Below are 17,512 nucleotides of genomic sequence, written 5' to 3'. Positions count from 1 at the left end.
GACTTCCTAATGGAAGCTTTGGCAGCCCTTGTGCTGTGGCCCCCGCCCTGGGCAGTGCTGCGCTGCTGTTTATTTGAGAGGAAGTGGTGGAGAGTGGTCCCTCTTGTGGTGTGTGGTTTTAGCAGTGCCTGAGCTCTCCGTCTTCTGTTTGGGAGTCTGGCCCACCATGGAGCCCTTTCTCTTGGTTCCATTGTTAAAGGGTTCCTGCTGCAGTGCATCCGGGGTGCCCACCATGAGCTTCCTTTGTCTGTGGAAGAAGGTGCCGCCCTTTCCACCTGTCTCTTTTCTGGGGGGATTTTCTGCCTGCTTGCATGGGAGGCATGTGGCTATAGGTGGGGAGGGCAAGGGGCTGACTAGAAGTGGAGGTGAAGGGTGAAGCCACAGGAGGTGCCGTGGCACTTGTCTTCTTGGCCCTTCTGCCTCTGAACCCCAGTGACGGTCTCTTGTGGGCTGGTGGCTCCACCTTTTGGTCTGTGCTGGGACCTGGCAGGAAAACCGTGCTTGGCTGTGTGAGAATGGCAGAGTATGGTGGGCCTGGGGCAGAGTGGTGGTGGTGGTAGAGGAACAAAAAGGATGGCATTGGGGTAGCTACGGGAAGGCCAGCTTTGTAACAAGACAGATACGGGTTTGAATCTTGGCCCCAGCACTGATTGCTGATGACTTTGGGTAAATAGCTTGACCTTTCTGAGGGCCAGTTTCTTGATCTTTAATACGGCCATAATCATACCTACCCCAGATAAAGGCTCAGGACCTCTTGTGTCACACAAAATATCATGTGATTTTGAAAGCAATGCCTCGGACTCAGACCTACAGGCCATAGTTTAGGGAAACCCAAATCCTTCTCCAGAAATAGGGCTTATGCTCATGTGGAGTCCTCTGTCCCAGCTACCAGTTGGTGCTGTAGCCTGTTTTGCCTCCATCAGCCCACACTCAAAACTCAGCTCCTGCCCCGATTTCCACAAAACCCACTCATAGCAAGCACTTTGCAAGCTTAATATACCTTACAGGCAATCTGGGGATACTGAACAAGCAGCTTATTATCTCATTCATGGTTCTTTTTCCTCATCTTTCTTTACTCCTGTCCTCCTAGATTTCTCAGAGTGCCAAATTCTTTCCCCTCTATGCACAGGGCAATTCAGCTCTCCCCATGTCCTACTCCCGGTATTGCACACCCAAACTTCTAGAATTGCTGAACAGATTTCACCAGATCTAAATGTCTCTAAAAACAGTGGAATAGAAAATAACAAATCTATCACTGATAGTGCCTATTTCATAGCATTTTTATGAGTAATACTATCACCACAGTGACTAGCACATGGTAATGCTATCACCACAATGACTAGTGCGAAGTGATCAATAGCTATAACCATTTGAAGAAACCAGGGGTGAGTGTATCTGAGAATCCAAGAAAAGATATTGACATGGTGGTGGATCAAAGAGCAGATATTGGGGTCAGCATATTTTGCCTTAATCTCACCAGCATTTCTACATCTTGTTGACACTTTGTAAAGTGGGCAGGACAGCCTCCACCACGCCCTTTATACAGGAAGACAAAGCGACTTGCCCAGATTCACTAACTGGGAAGTGGCGAGTGTTTATTATGGATCAACATGTGTAAACTGTAGAGGGAGGGGGTAGAATGGGACAGAGGGAGAAGTTGATCAGCAAACCCTTTTGGGAGCTCTGGAGCATACGCAGCCCACAGAGGTGTCCTGTCATGGGTCTTTGTACCCCTGCCACTGTCAGCTGTTGCATTTGGGCTACCTGGAAAGGAAAGAGATGCCCTTGGGCAAAGCAGCTGTCTATGGCAAGCACACCCGGAAGGAGCTGACAGCTTGAGGCAAGTCCTTCCCTCCAGAAAGGGCATTTGGGCAGTGCATCTCCTGTCCTACCACATTCTTCATCTGCAAAATGGGGATCATGATAGTACCAGCTTGCAGGGTTAAAGTAAGGTAGTGGGTGCAGCTGTCTTCCATAAACAATAGTTATCTTTAAGGGCACTGTGGGTATTCTGTCTACCAGGCATCCCTGGCTGTGGGAGCCCCTCCCAACAGAGCTGCCACCAGCCCTTTCTGATAGGACTAACTCCCCAGGAATGTCAGGGTGGTGACTCCGGAGCACTTACAGTTGGACACTGTGAAGATGATCATTGTGTTGCATCGCCACTGCCCTTCATTCAGCTGTTTCAGATTACATTGATCATAACAAGAGGTCTCTGATCAAAAACATTGAACTTAAATACGGGGGGAACTCTGGAAAAAAAGGAATGCTGAAAGAAGCTGAGTTTCTTTTCATTCTGAGGACTCTGAATACATTTGAGACTTGCATCTTACTCTTCTAAAGCCATGCAGCCCAAGCTTTCTATTCCATGTTAGTCAGGATGTAAGAGTCATTTCAGACCAAGTCAAGTTGGGGTAGATGATTAGAATGATGCTTGTAGAGATTATCACAATAATGGCCCCCAATGAATCATACCTCCTGATACTACGCCCACACTGACTCTGGGCTTAGCCATGTGTCCTGTTTTGGTCAATGTGACATCAGCTAACATAACCCAAGCAGAGACTTGGTAAGTGCTTGCTCACGGGGATTTGCTGGAAGCTCCGACTGGCCTCCTTGAGGATGAGAGACCAGGTGAAAGAGAGGACCTGCCCTACCAGCCAGTTTTCCTGCTGAATGGAGCCTAGATGAAGCCAGCAGAGCCTCCCAGCTGTCCTACAGAGTCATGAGAAATAATAAATTGCTGTTATGATGATTTTTAAAATAGAGGTGAAATACACCATAACAGAAAATTCACTGTTTTAAGGTATGCAATTCATGGCATTTAGTATCTTTATAATGTTGTACAACCACCACCTCTTTCTAGTTCTAAAACATTGTCATCACTCTAAAAGCAAACCCTATACCCATTAAGCAGTCACTTCTCATTCCCCGCCCCCTCTAACTCCTGGCAACCCCCCATCTGCTTCCTGTCTCTATGGAGACACTTTTGTGACTGGCTTCCTTCACTTAGCATAATGTCTTCAATGTTCATCCATGTTGTAGCATATATTGCTACTTCATTTCTTTTTGCACTCAAATACGTGTATGCAATGTTCATAGAAGCACTATTCACTATAGCCAAAAGGTGAAAACAATCTAAATGTCCATTAACTGATGAACGGATAAGCAAAATGTGTTGTGCCCATACAATTAAATATTATTGAGTGATGAATTGCTGTTATTTTAAGCCATCAGGTTTTGGGTGGTTTGTTAACTGTAGTAATAGATAACAGAGAATTTTTAAGGTGGTTGGAGTAATAACAAGAGCTATCACATCTTACACTGCATGCAATGTACTGTGTGAAGGACCTTGTGTGAATTCTGCTTTAATCCTCATAAGAACCCTGTGGTTTAGGTACTAATATTGACCCCAGTTCACAAATGGGAAAACTGAGAAATTAAATACTTGCCCAATTTAACCCAGACAGTTCAATTCCAGAGCTCATGCCTTATTCACTCACTGTACTACAATCCAGCCATAAATGAAAGGCCTACTCTGGAAGATCTAACTAAGGACATGAGTGTGTAGCTTTGTTGTGAAAGAGACACCATTCTCAGCTTTTTTATATGGTTCATAATGAATATCACTGTAGAAATGATCAACAGAATTTAAAGCTGTTAGTGGTTAAAATCTAATTTGTGCAGTCTGACTTGGGAATATTGAACTTTGTAGAACAATGTCTATATAGTAAGTTTTCAAGGGCAAAAGTTACAACCATACTATTTGATATAAATAAACCAATTGAGTAATGCGTCAAAGCTTTATATAAAATTGACACAGGAAAAAATTAATCCCAATCAAATAACTTCTGTGAAATAAAATATGAATGAAAACGGGAAAAATTAAAGAGGATTTAACTAGGCTATTTTAAGAAGGTTGATCAAGGAGTCAAATGGACTTAATGGAGTTTTCTCCAGAAAATCCTTTCAGTACCAAAGTGTATTCATTGTGACATAATTTTGGTTTTAATGGTATTATTCTTAGGAGTCAGAATATCCTTAGAAGAGAACATCTTTCTGAGTCAAACATCTTTTATCTTGCATAAAGATTCTTTGGGGGGTGTAAAGTGTTATCAGAAGGTGAGTGTGGGATCACTCTGGGATGCCAAGACAGATTTGTAAGATTCCAGACTCTTTGGAGAATAAGTGCATTGGTATTTAGAGTCAGACCACGAGATGCTGGGCTTGACTTGTGATGCAAGGTAAGGAGGTGAAGGCTGCCCTGAGGGGGTCAGGAATTCACCCCAGTGTAGGGGAGAGTCAGGTTCTGGTGTCCCTTTTGAGACACATGTTCTATGGCAGGGGGTAAAATGGCACATGGAGAAGCCACAAGAGTAATCTTGTGGCCTAATGGTTGGGAAACTTGATAGAAACTCCATAAGAGGGAGCCTTACTCCTTAAGAGAATAAAGAGCTCACTGGGGGTGTGGTCATCTCAGGTAACCACGGAACCCAGTGCAACAGAAATAGGAACCCAGGAGCAATATCTAGCTAGTTGCAAGGATATGGGAGCAGGAAGTTTTTGGGATCCATTACAAAGGGAATTTGGGATTGGCTGAGTAGTAGAGGGAGAAGAACAGAATTGTTTATTCGTAGGTCAACATATCTGATGCCTATAAACTTTTCAGGTATTGTAAAAACATTTATTAACTATTAATATATAAAGAAAATTTTGAAGCCAAAATTAATAAATGAATAATTAGGTGTTTTCAAAATGTAACATTAGGCCATTCATGTAATAATGGATTATGTATAGGTCTCATATAGTTATAGATAAGTATGAAATGTTTGGATCATAAAAATAAAATAATTTCTTAACAAACTCAAATGTATGAAAATTGAACATCCTTTCAAAAAATTTATAGCAAAACAATGTAGAATAATATATAATATAGATAAGTATGTGTAGAACTCTGTAACTCTCTCCATCTGCCTATGTGTCTCTAAATGAAGGCTGTGGGCATATTTAAATATGGTTGACATGATATAGGAGTGGTTTAGGGCCTACAGAGGTGTCTGTGTGATGCAAAGTAGATGGGCATGTGACATGAATGTGAGGTAAGGGGTAATTAGCCTGTTAACAAAATTGGGTGGAGTCCAGAGCCAGCAACCTTATTAATTAGTCCCAGAGCTTTATTTTTCTTGAGGCTTGTGTGGCCTTGGAAACAAGACTGTATAAGATATAAGAATTGGAGCAGAAAAAATGCTAAGGAGTACACAGAGATAAAAGAGATATAGGCTTTACAATTAAGAATGCAGATTGTGGCTCCATGATATGCTAAGTGCCAAATTAGGTTAAAAATAAAATCCCCAAACCACACCCTGGGACCTTTGTGTGAATGGATGTTGTTAGGGGCCCCATTGTCCCTAGGGTCCCACCACTCAAGGACAGGGACTGGTCACTGAGCCCTCTATTTCCCAGACAAAATACAGCACTTGGTTCACAATAGGAACTCGGTATGCAAATTCGATGCAATTGGAACATCCATGGTGGCCAGGCCACATCCCTTGTAATCATAGAAACACAGAAAACAGGGCAGAATCGTAGGGATGGTCCATCCAACATTCCATTCAGTGGGATCCAACTCAAGATAGATTAAGTGTGGTAAGAGAGACGTGGGAGAAAGGTGTAGAAATACACTGTGACTTGAAGCTGGAATTCTTTGATGCTCAAGTCAAGAGCCTTCTTGGCAAGAGTTCTGATCAAGTTTTCACTCTGCAAGGAAATGTCTTCCCAGCTTTCTGCCAGCACTTTTTCTGAAGGTGAGCTCAGGCCTTCATATCCCTCCCTTTGGCTCCCACAGTGCCAGTAAACATGACAGGTGGCACCTGGCCATGGCAACGGTCTCTAATTTTCTAGAAAACCCAATCTGGAAAGCTTACCATGCTTAAAGGAGCACTGACAGATAAGCAGCCTTCAGGTTGCCACTTCCTAAAATCCATCTCTAACGAGGCATAGCTAACAAAATGTGTATGGTGATTATTTATTCCGCCAGAGTCCCAGGGTGATGGAATCAGTTGCATGTGAAATTTGCTTTGACAAACCATCTCTGGCTATGTAAGTCCTCTGCTCTGCTCCAGACTGGGGGATTCTGCTATCGACTGAAGCTTCTCATCAACTCTTCCTGCAAGTGGCAAGAAATAGATTGAAGTCCTTGTCAGGCTTTCAGTCATGCACTATTTCCTGGGGCTGCAGTTAGAAAAACAAGTCACTCAATAGTGGGACACTTAAAGGGCTACAAGATACAGGGCAAAATGTCATTGCTTCCCAGGTGAGAAGGCAGGCGCAGCTCCTATGAGGATTGTGTGGGGAGGCACGGATGTCAAAGTGCCAGTGGTAGTGATTCCAGGGTCTCAGAGAACACTGTCAGATCAGGGCTTTGTCTCTCAGCATGTGTCCCAGTTTCTTCAGTTTCAAAAGGTAAGAAATCATACCTGCCCTGGAAATTCTGAAAGCCCAGACCACTCATAGTTTATTATTGTTATTATCTGTTGGTGTTTATAAAGCGACACGTTGGGACTTTATGGGTTCAACTTTGTAGCATGGAGATACATCAACATGTTTCCAGGACAGAGGGCCAGGGGCAAGTGGGTAATTTATTTTGATTCAAGATAGTAAAGTCCTTAAAGGAGATCATAAATATCATGTGATCTCTGTCTGTTAGGATTAGGTCTAGCTGCTAGAAACAGAAACCAGAAATAACAGGCTTAAGTAATAGTAATATAAAGGTTTGTTTTCTCTCATATAAATAAGTCTTAGATAAATTCAGAGCTCATCCATAGGTCTCTAGCTTCCATGGCCCATGATGGCTTTTGGTGCACCAGCTATCACATCTGTCTTCTAAGCAGGAGAAGGATGGGGAAGAACAAAAAGAATGCCTCCTGATGGAATCCATTTTATTTAAAGGAGCCCCACCAGATGACTTTGGTTTCTTTTATTGGCCATCCTTCATTGCAAGGGAAGCTGATGTATGTATTATTTGAGCTGGCCACATTGCTGTGCAGAATATGCTGGACAGGCAACAGGCAGGCTATGCCATATCATCTTTTAGGGGCAGCCTCTGAAGCTTATGCGGAAGAAATATTGCTTTAGAACCTAGACGTAACTGCAGTTGAATCCTGGCTCTATTGCTTTTTAGCTGCGTTTGGGCAATTTATTTTGATTTTCTGGATGAGTTTCTTTAGCTATAAAAATAAAAATAATAATTCCATCTTATGGGGCTGTTATAAGGATTAGATAAGACAGCTCTTGTAAAGTGCTCAGCACAGCGCCTGACATTTGAACAGTAAGTGTTCAATAAATGTTAGTGCCCCTTCTTTGCTGTCCATTAAAGTGTGCGATCTACCCACGTGGAGGCTTCGACTGCTAGCTCCTTGGCTGTGGCCCATAGTACAGATTCCTTGATGCAGAGGGCCTAGAAGGATGACAACCATATTATTAATAATTCCAGCAGCAATAAGAGCTGGCATGGCACACATGCCATGCCTCCTCTGCACTAGGCACTGTGCTGAGTGGTTTACCATTATGTCATTTAACCAGTGCTGTAGCAGACACCATTCCTGCTCTGCCCAGATCCTTGGGTCTTTTTTACCGTAATAACGCTCCTAATGGTTCACACCTGTGATTCCGTCTGAGCGCTTCTTGGGCCTCTTTGCCCACCATGCAGCCAGCCAGCCAGAGTATCTGGGTCAACCTAGCCCTCGGCCAATAAATGACCAGTGCAGGAGTTTGGAAGCCAAGCTCAGTTGCGTGAGTCAGGACAAACTCTGAGGAATAACATTCTCCAGAGTGCCCCGTGGCCTCAGGCTGGGAAGCTGTATCGTGCTTGGTTTCACTCGGTCCCTGCCCACTTCCCCAACTCCCTTAGCGGGAGCATGTCCTAAATAAACCCCATGCATTTGAATCCTCATCTCAGGATCTTCTTCTGAGGAATCTGACCTAGGACACACCCCAAGCTCCATGAGGTAGAACTATAGGGAACTCTTTTCCATTTTACAAAAGGGAAAACAAGCTTAGACAGTTTGGATAACTTACCTCAGGTTGCACAACAAGTAAGGTGGCAGAATTATGATTTGAACCCAGGTCTGCCTAGCAGCATCCTGCAGTCTTATCTTCCAGCTGCCCATTTTCTCTGAATGGTGGCCCAGGACCTGGAGGGGCAGAGTACAAAGGATTTTGGCATGTTGAATTCCTCAAGCAATCTGCTGGTAAGGTGGACCCTGTTGTTTCTAAGGGCACTGACAACAGCATCTGTGTTCTCTGTGAAGGTTCTGTCAAGGGCGTTCTGAAACTTCAACTCTTTTGATTGAGGTTTGGTCCCCCTCAGTTTTGGGGAGGGAGAAATGGAGCCATTGGAGAGGACGGGGATGTGCATTGTGCCTGGCAAGTCGGAGTGGCCTAGTCCAGCCTGTGGTCGGTGGGGTACAGAGGCCCTGCAGTCCAGTCTCTGCCATGCTCCTCTCCCAGAACACACTGCACCGGCCTGGCATGCCAACGTCAGACCTGCCTGAAAATTGGGCTCATTTCTCACTGTATGGTTTCCAAGCCATGTTGGCTTTCTCTCTGAAAGAGCAGCTCTTGAACCTTCCCATTTCCAAAAGGCTTAGGAGTTCATTCCTTTCCCTCTCTTGGTCTTGAGGAGACTGTCAACACCATTTCCATTGAAGGGTACTGGGAAATAATAAAATCAGCAATAATAATTAAATAACTATAAAAGTTCCTCATTATCTGAGACTGCTTCATATCAGAAGAAATAAAAGTCACTTGAAAGTGACTCCACTTAAAACATTGACCAAAAAGATTGTGGTAAATAGCAAAAACAACAACAAAACCCAAAAGCAAAAAATAAAAAAGCACAACAAATGTTTTATTTATGATTTTTGCCTAGAAAATAAAACTAAAAACTATAAAATAAGCTTATTTTATGTTGAACAAAATTTAAGTTGTAATATCAACTATCAGCTAATTCTTAAAGAATGAATACAATTAACTTTATATGTGAAAATTTTCCAACAAAATTATGATTGTCTATACCAAATTTTTCGCATTTAACTTCTGTAGCACAATCCCCAAAAGAATAATTCTTGTAAAATTCAAGTATTTTTGAATTTTTATCATTTTCTGCAAGAGCTTCTTTTAAGTCTTTGACATTAAAATCATTTTTTTTTTTTGAAGCATCACTAACCTTCCTTTCTTTCCTTTCATTATTTGGGAATTGGCTACCTCTGCCCATACTTCTTGGTCGGTGGCTTAGCTGCCTGAATTAACGCAGCCTCCAACATCACTTTCACTGACCTCATGAAATCCCTCATTTATTATCAGATTTGCAATTTCATTTTGCCATATATTTGCACAGCATTTGCCAATAAGGTCAGATATTGTGGGTATCAGACCATCAGGAAGGGACAGACCTGTGCTTCTGGCAAGAAGGAGTGCTTATGTTAATTGTAAGGAGGTTTGGAGTAGGGACCAATCTGTGAGTATTTTTGTGATACAAAACCTTTCGCCATCTTGTGCCGTACCATATTTCAGGCCCTTGCATAATGAATGCTCCAGTGACAGGGCCTTCCTTTTATATTTGTACAGTGTTTCCAAGTTTACAAAGCACTTTGACATTTCATTTGATTCTTACCGCTGCCTATTGAAGAACCACCATTTTCTGAATGACTTTTCTGAGAGCCAGAAAGGTTAAGTGACTTGCCCAAGGTCCCAGAGCTGCTTGAGATGCAGAGCCACAGTTGGAATTCAGGTGTGTTGGTTGTCGGTCCTGCCTCTTTCTCTGACTCATCACAGTTTACCCAAGAGGAGCCCTAAAATATGCTTAAGATGTGCCCCAGACCTTTAAAAGAAAGAATTAGAAATTTCTAAAAGATACGTCAGAGTCTTCATGGTGGAAAAAAATCAGTACATCTTAGCATTCCTTGAATTAATTTTAAGGTCTGTTACTATATTTTAAATTACGTATTGTGGGCAGGTTATATTTTTTTATGCAAACTTTCTCTGAAAGTCTCCACCTGGCCCTGTTCACCCGGTCACTCAGAAGAGCAACTGCAGACCCTGAGTGGAGGCCTGGGATGAGCAGGCACCTGGATTCTATCTTGGTTCCTTCTTCTTAGCCAGGAGGGCTATATAAGGCAGAATCTGGCACTTGGCAGTCTTCAGATCTAGCTCCATATCCAGGTTAAAAAAGCCCCCTTAACAAAGCTCGTTTCTTTTTTTTCATTTTCTTTCTTTCTTTTCTTTTTTGAGACAGTGTCTCACTCTGTTGCCCAGGCTGGAGTGCAGTGGCGCAATCTCGGCTCACTGCAAGCTCCGCCTCCCAGGTTCACACCATTCTCCTGCCTCAGCCTCCAGAGTAGCTGGGACTACAGGCATGCGCAAGCATGCCTGGCTAATTTTTTTGTATTTTTAGTAGAGACGGGGTTTCACCATGTTAGCCAGGGTGGTCTTGAGCTCCTGATCTCGTGATCCGCCTGCCTCAGCCTCCCAAAGTGCTGAGATTACAGGTGTGAGCCACCGTGCCCGGCCCAAAGCTCGTTTCTTAACGTTATTAGAATCAAAGTTAGCTGCTCTGCTTGTAGAAGAGTCTGCCCTGGGCAGAAAACTCCCTCTCTGGTCCAGAAGTGCTATTTGGCTTACCTTGGCGACATCATTTCAATTAGGGTCAACAATCCTCTTAATTATGCACTATTCCTTAAGCAACAAGGTATTGCTTCATTCATCAGAATTTTATCTCCTAGTTATACTGATGAGAGTCCCTTTGGCCTACTCCACTGAAATTATCAACAAGAATAAATCTAGTGTTCACTATTACTGCAGTGCCACCCATTCGTTAGGGCTTGTTTTATTAGTCTCCTGCAGTTTGGAGCTGCTAGGAAGTGGGCAGTCAGCTGCCAGTGAAGACTGAAATGTTACTGCCAGCTAGGCAGGCTCAGTGGCTGGGCCTGCTCTGAGGCAGGCCAGGGAGGGAGGAGGTGGGCCCTTGGGAGGGCCCTGGGGGAGGCCAGGGAGGAAATCTGTTGCTCTTCATCCAATCACTTCCAGCAGGTGAAGCATTATCTCCCCCGTTTCTTTCCAAGGATGTAACCAGAGAGGCCAAGGACTCCTAAGAATCACCTGGTTTATTCCTGTTCCTCTAACGCTGGCCCCCACGTGCTGGCCTTGGACCCTGGGAGGGCTGAAGGGTTACTGCAGTAGGTCTAGGAAGCCACGAGCACATCCAGCACCATAATTTTTCAAATGTTTCCAGATGCTTCTGGGATGAATAAAATAAAAATCCAAGAGCTATTGATTCACTCTCATTGTATCAATAGCCTTGTGGGGGCTTCTCTTCAGCTTTCAAAGACTTCTTTTCTGTGAGAACTAAGCTCCTACCCTCATTAGAAAGTGGCACCTGGTTCCTGGCCCATGTTTGTGCCACATGAGCCCCTTTTCCTCAGTCTCAGTGAACTGGATCCAGGGCAGATGCCTTGCCTAATCTCAGCCAACTACAGCCTCCCTTTTAGAAACTTGAAATTGGAATTCAAAGATACCTTTTGGGTGCAGGTGAGTGGCCCTGTGATAATATGTAACTGGGAACTGCGGGATGGCACCACCTTCTGCTCACCCCAGTTTCAGCATAGGAAGCAGGGATGCAGGGGGAAAAGAGTGTTTCAAGTACCTGAAGTAGAAACTGAGGCAACGCACAGTCAGACCCTAACTGCTCTCCAGCTCGGCTTTTTACCTCGCAGAATTGCTTCTGAGTAGCTTAGAAGTCTTTCTAATACATTAAAAATTGATCATGGTAGCTCGTGCTGGTTTCCATAATTTCAACAAAAGAAAACTTTGACAAAAGTCATTCTTGATATTACATATTTTCTCAATAATGGATATGTAAATAAAATGGTTATTGGGGGAGATTTTGATTTTTATACGTGATAAGGGTGTCAATGCTTACTAAGAATGTTTTAGAAGGTTGAGAGTCCCTGCTTTACCTAAAAATCCTCCAGAGAAGGAAATGCATCAGTTACAGAAGATAATTCATGCAAAGCACTCAGCTCAGCATCCTTCACAGATTAAGTACTCAATAAGGATTAGCAACTGTTTTCTTCACCACTTACAGACTCAGACCAATACTCACAATGACCAAGTGTGAAAAGACCTTCCTAAAGTCTTTTTTAGACTGAACTGTCATGATTTGGGCATGCCCCTCCTCATCCCAAAGATCTTTGCAGCCACAGTGTACCTGCCTGCTTTTAGAAGTAGAAAGAGCATGCACTGGAGTTGGTTGTGGATAGAACGTGGTCTCATAAGCATCACTTGGAGAATGTTTCCAATTAAAAATTCCCAGGCCCTATCCAAGACCCATCAAATAGAAGCTCCAAGGGAAACCTAAGAAGCTATGGCTTTAACAAATGCTCTAAGTGATTCTTATCATCAGGGAAGGGTGGGAACACTGATATATGAGGATTATAAAACCCATCTCTAAGTGGACAAGCCACAGGTCTGGGGAGATGTCTTATATGCAAAACAAATCATACCATGCTTTTTAACCTTAGGTGCATTTCTGTTTGCACAATTACCGAGTATTCAGTTGTCCATCTTACTCATCCCCTTTGCAACAGTACCAAGATTTCAATTCCATTTTCGTCTTCTTTCCCACTAAGCCCAAGTGCTGCTGGAAAGCTGGCTCCCTATTACCAGATCCAGGGTGAGCCCTGATTAAATCAAACCAATCAGGTATATTACATTTCCTGGGTCAAGTGTGGGTACATAACCCAAGCAAGTCTCATCGGGAGAGTTTTAGCACCTGTTGCTTAGAAGATGTCTTAGTCCATTTGTGTTGTGATAACAGAGTATTTGAGGCTAGGTAATTTATACAGAAAAAAAGGTTTATTTGGCTTATGATTCTGATGGCTGGAAAATTAAAGATTGGGCATTGGCATATGATGATGGCCTCAGGCAGCTTTTACTCATGGCGGAAGATAAAGGGGACCCAGCCTGTGCGGAGATCTCATAATGAGAGAGGAAATAAGAGGAATATGGGGAGGTGCTGGGTCATTTTTAAACAACCAGCTCTTGAGGGAACTAATAGAGTAAGAATACACTCACCCTTGAGGGAGGGCATTAATCTATTCATGAGGGATCTGCTCCTGTGATTGCAACACCTCCTATTAGCCCCCACCTCTAGCATTGTGGATCAAATTTCAACATGAGGCTTGGAGGGGACAAACATCCAAACTATAGCAGAAGGGATGGTGCAATATAAGCCTGTGAGGTGTGGAACTGCTGCAGCTATTTTGCCACTATGAGGGAAATAGCTTCAGGATGACTCTGACACTATGGTAAGCGGAGCAGATAATAGGAAATAAGCCAGGCCCTTATTGACGTTATTAAGATGCCAAGGCTAAGCTTACTTCTTTACTTTTCACTTATGGGTATCAAAGAGTTTCTCTTATGGTTTTAGTTACTGTGAGTTGGGTATTTATTTGCAACAGGAAGTGCTAATAGGTGTACTTTACACATCTTTAAAAACCAATAAGTTTATTGCATGTATTGATGCAAATTGATCAAGGCATTAAATCCTTGGCTGATCCTCAAACCAAGAGGGAATGGATGTGAATTTCAGCAAAAAGGATTTGGGTTAGAAAGAAGGAAAACTTTTCTCCCCATAAAGTTTGTGAGGTATTTAAAAGGCTCATCCAGGAAAGTTTTAAGAAATTCCTATTCTAGAGATTTTTTAAATGAGTAAATTTTCTAGGATGATTTCAGTCTTGTCCTAAAGAACAGGGGAGGGATAGAATAATTGTCCTCATGTAGGATCTCGTCTACACCACAATTTTATAAAACTGTCCAAACTTTATTCTGGACCTGATTCCTGATTTCAGTTATGAAATTCATCATCCTTGCTCTGCTAGAGTTTCTCAAATGACACTTCACAAACATTCTCACGGGCAGACCCACCCAGATGCCTTCTCCTGAGCTGCTGAGGAATGAAAGAGTTTGTTCTCTTCCTTGTCCTTGACTAACCAGATGTGTCACTTGGCTAGCCAGGAATATTTTTACTGCAAACTATGCTGTTTCCACTGACCACAACTCCAAAGCCGTTAAGACAAAAACGGAAAAAAGACTATTCTGGTTTGTTTGATTTTCTGATGCGGACTTGATGAGGCAGATATTATTCCAGGGCCTTAAATCTTTCCCACTAAAATGTCCCACAGCACCTAAAGCCTGCTCCTTTATTCAGTGAACACAGCAAGGGTGCAGTGGGGATGATGTGTCAACAAAATTATTATTATTTTTTTTACTATACAGAGTGCCACAAAGACTAGAGTACTGTCGTTATGCTGGTATGACAGCATAACGAGTCTAGCACCGAGTTCATTCCTTCATTTGACATTTATGGTGGTAGGCATGTGGTAGTTGGAGTTGAATCAGACATTGTCCCTGCCATTGACAGACTCATAGCCTAGGAACAGAGTCACATCAACAGCCACCTAGAACGTGAGAGGTGTGAGCAAAGCACTGGGGGAATGAAGGGAAGGGGGCCGAGCATCTGCTAGCAGGAGGATTCCGAGAGGAGGCCAAACTGCTTGGCTCTCAGCAGACACATTTGCTGAAGAGAACTGAAAATAACTCTTGTCTTGGAGTGAGAGCTATGACCTCTTAGTCCCAGCTCTGCTTTCTCATTTTTTTGTAAATCTTATACAAGCCACTAAATTTTCCTGAGCTTGTTTCCTCAGCAGGAATGCAGAGGTCATAAACCTACCTCACAGAGCATGTGAAAGGGGTTTGTGAACCATAATGTCTGTGAATCACTGCGTGTGATTTCCCTCTGTGAGGCCGGAGAGGACTGAATCAGGAGCCTCCTCCAAGAAGAGACTGTGGGCAGAGGGGGAAACCCCACGTGTGAGGGAGGGGAATGTCATGGAGGAGCCAAACAGATTCTTTAGGAATATGGGCCATTGCTGGTCTCTCTTTTCAGCTTGAAAGGGCAGAAAGCTCAGGCTATCCTAGATGATGGGGTCAACCATTTCTAACAGTGAGGGGGCAAGAAAATCAAAATTCCAATTCTGCCTCCCTGGTCTAGGAGAAAGGCTCAAATTTTCTGCTTGGCTGTTTTTTCCACCCTTTGAAAGCTCAGGAATATTTGACAGAACGGGCTGCATCACCATGGAGACATGCACCTGCCAGGTGCTTTGCTGGGCAGGACAAGCAGGCATGTGGATGCTGACTGCATGGCCACTTCAGAGACACCAGGAAGGCCCCAGCTTCTTACTGTCTCCAAGGCCCTGAGGTCTTGCTTTTCACCCTCTCTCCCCATTCTTTTTTTGTTTTTTTTTTTGTTTGAGACAGAGTCTCACTCTGTCGCCCAGGCTGGAGTACAGTGGCGTGATCTCAGCTCACTGCAACCTCCGCCTCCTGGGTTCAAGCAATTCTCCTACCTCAGCCTCCTGAGTAGCTGAGACTACAGGCACCTGCCACCATGCCAGGCTAATTTTTTGTATTTTTAGTAGAGATGGGTTTTCACGATGTTGGCCAGGATGGTCTCGATTTCTTGACCTTGTGATCTGCCCGTCTCAGCCTCCCAAAGTGCTGGGATTACAGGCGTGAGCCACTGTGCCTGGCCCCTCCCCCTTCTTAAAACCTATTCAACAGCATATACATTTCCTCTAGTGGGGATGAAGCCCTTCATTTCCTAATTTGCTATAAGGGCTAAGGTGCCATTCTCCCTGGGGGAGAAAAGAGTGACATTCACACAAAGCTATAATGATGCCTGTGATGTCCTTTGAGAAGAGGGTTGGTAGCTAGAAGTGGGTGAAAAGAGGGCCCAGAAGTACTCAGTGTTCGGGAACCCAGAGCAAAGCCCCAATTGCAAAAGAGATGGCAGCAGAAATGCTGCTGTCAAAACGCTACTCCCTCCACAATTTTCTCTAGGATTGGTCCTATTAATGGTACCTGAAATTTGTGACTGCTACGTGCTTTCTGTCAGAAGGCTGGAATGGTGGGGATAATATATTGGTTTTTAAAACAGAAGAAAGAATGTAAATTTTGGAAAATATTAGGTTTACTGTTGATCATCTAATTCTGGAATAAGTTATTTGGTAGAGATTTGTAGGGCCATTTCAAAAGAAAATAGTATTCATGAGTTACAAGCAAAGGCTCAGTTAGGAATTTATAGCTTGCAGCTTACCTTCTTTCAGGCAAGTATGGTATGCAAAGGAGGCAATGAATAAGCATTTGTGAAATAAATGAAGGCAGATTTGAGGTAGTCAATAATAATAAAAATGTATCCTAAAATGGAAATGTAGAGACAAGAAAAAAAAACTGTTGGAGAAAAAGAAAAAATGGATTTTAAAAAAGAAAAAATCAGAAATAAATATTTTAGTATCTGAATGATTGAATGACCATAAATAAACACGAGATTTAACTCCAAGTTTCCTAGAAACCAAAGCAAAAAAGTAACTGTTAAGCTCTCTTATTCTCTTGATATTTGACAAAAATAAAAACAAGCAAACATAGAATTATGCCTGAATAGATATTGAAAATATTTTTTTCTGGCATTAAATTCAGTGTGAAATTTATTGCATGAAAATTCTATTTTACAAGGAACAACAAACAACCAAGTAAGTTTCAAAAGATATAGACAAATAGACCTTTTAATACTGATTGTCTATAAAAGTGAGCACTTCATATTAAATCATAACTCACTTAAGACATTTTTGCAGGGAACTATTATAATACAGACTAGAAACATTTCTTTAGCAACCCCAAAGGAAACAAGTAAATAAATAATGTGTCGTTTGGTGCAGATCTCTCAAATATCAGATCTAGGGATGGAGTTTTAGATCCTATAACATTGACAGCAGAAATGTCTCGTTCTGTATTTTTGGTGAGGGAGAAAGCTAAATGCTTTAGATAGCAGACATGCAGAAGCAAATTTAATATACTACAAAACCTTAGGAATTTGATAACAATGATCACCCAGAGAAGGAATGTATTGTAGAAAAATAAGAGCCCAGGATACCATTTGCATAGACTGGGTTTCAAAATGTGACTCAGCGATTACTTTGTGACCACCTTGGCCAAGTTACTTCTCTCAGCCTCAGGATTCTATTTGCAAAAATGTGAATAATGTGCCTTTCAAGGTTAACTGAGAATTAGAAGACATAGTGTAGTAGGTACTATTAGCTTCAGCTGCAAGTAGCAGAAAAAACCAAAATAGCAGTGACTTCAATAAGGTAGAAGTTTATTTTTCACTCATCTTCTAGACCAGGGACCGGACTCCTTCTAGTGTGTTATTGTACCACAAATGGCTTCCATTCCCAAGATCACTTCATGGTCCAAAATGGCTGCTGGAGTTCCTGAATTACCTTCACATCCCAGCATGCAAGCAGGAAGAAGAAAGGGAGAGGGCACATTATTTTCTTTTAAGAACACTTTTATTTACACCCCTTTGGCCTGAATTTTGTCATGAGGCCTCACCTAGCCT

At 42.7% G+C, this 17,512-nt stretch overlaps 1 long non-coding RNA gene across 1 annotated transcript in view; it reads left to right on the top strand.

Moving 5' to 3' along the window:
• LOC134737128 (uncharacterized) overlaps nt 1-17,512 on the top strand; it is a 547,208-nt gene that overhangs the window by 217,285 nt on the left and 312,411 nt on the right. The window lies entirely within an intron of this gene.

The sequence above is a fragment of the Symphalangus syndactylus genome, chromosome 7, assembly GCF_028878055.3.
Source record: "Symphalangus syndactylus isolate Jambi chromosome 7, NHGRI_mSymSyn1-v2.1_pri, whole genome shotgun sequence".
Taxonomy (NCBI): domain Eukaryota; kingdom Metazoa; phylum Chordata; class Mammalia; order Primates; family Hylobatidae; genus Symphalangus; species Symphalangus syndactylus.
The sequence above is the reverse complement of the archived record's forward strand: the minus strand, read 5'-3'. Positions and strand labels throughout refer to the sequence as shown.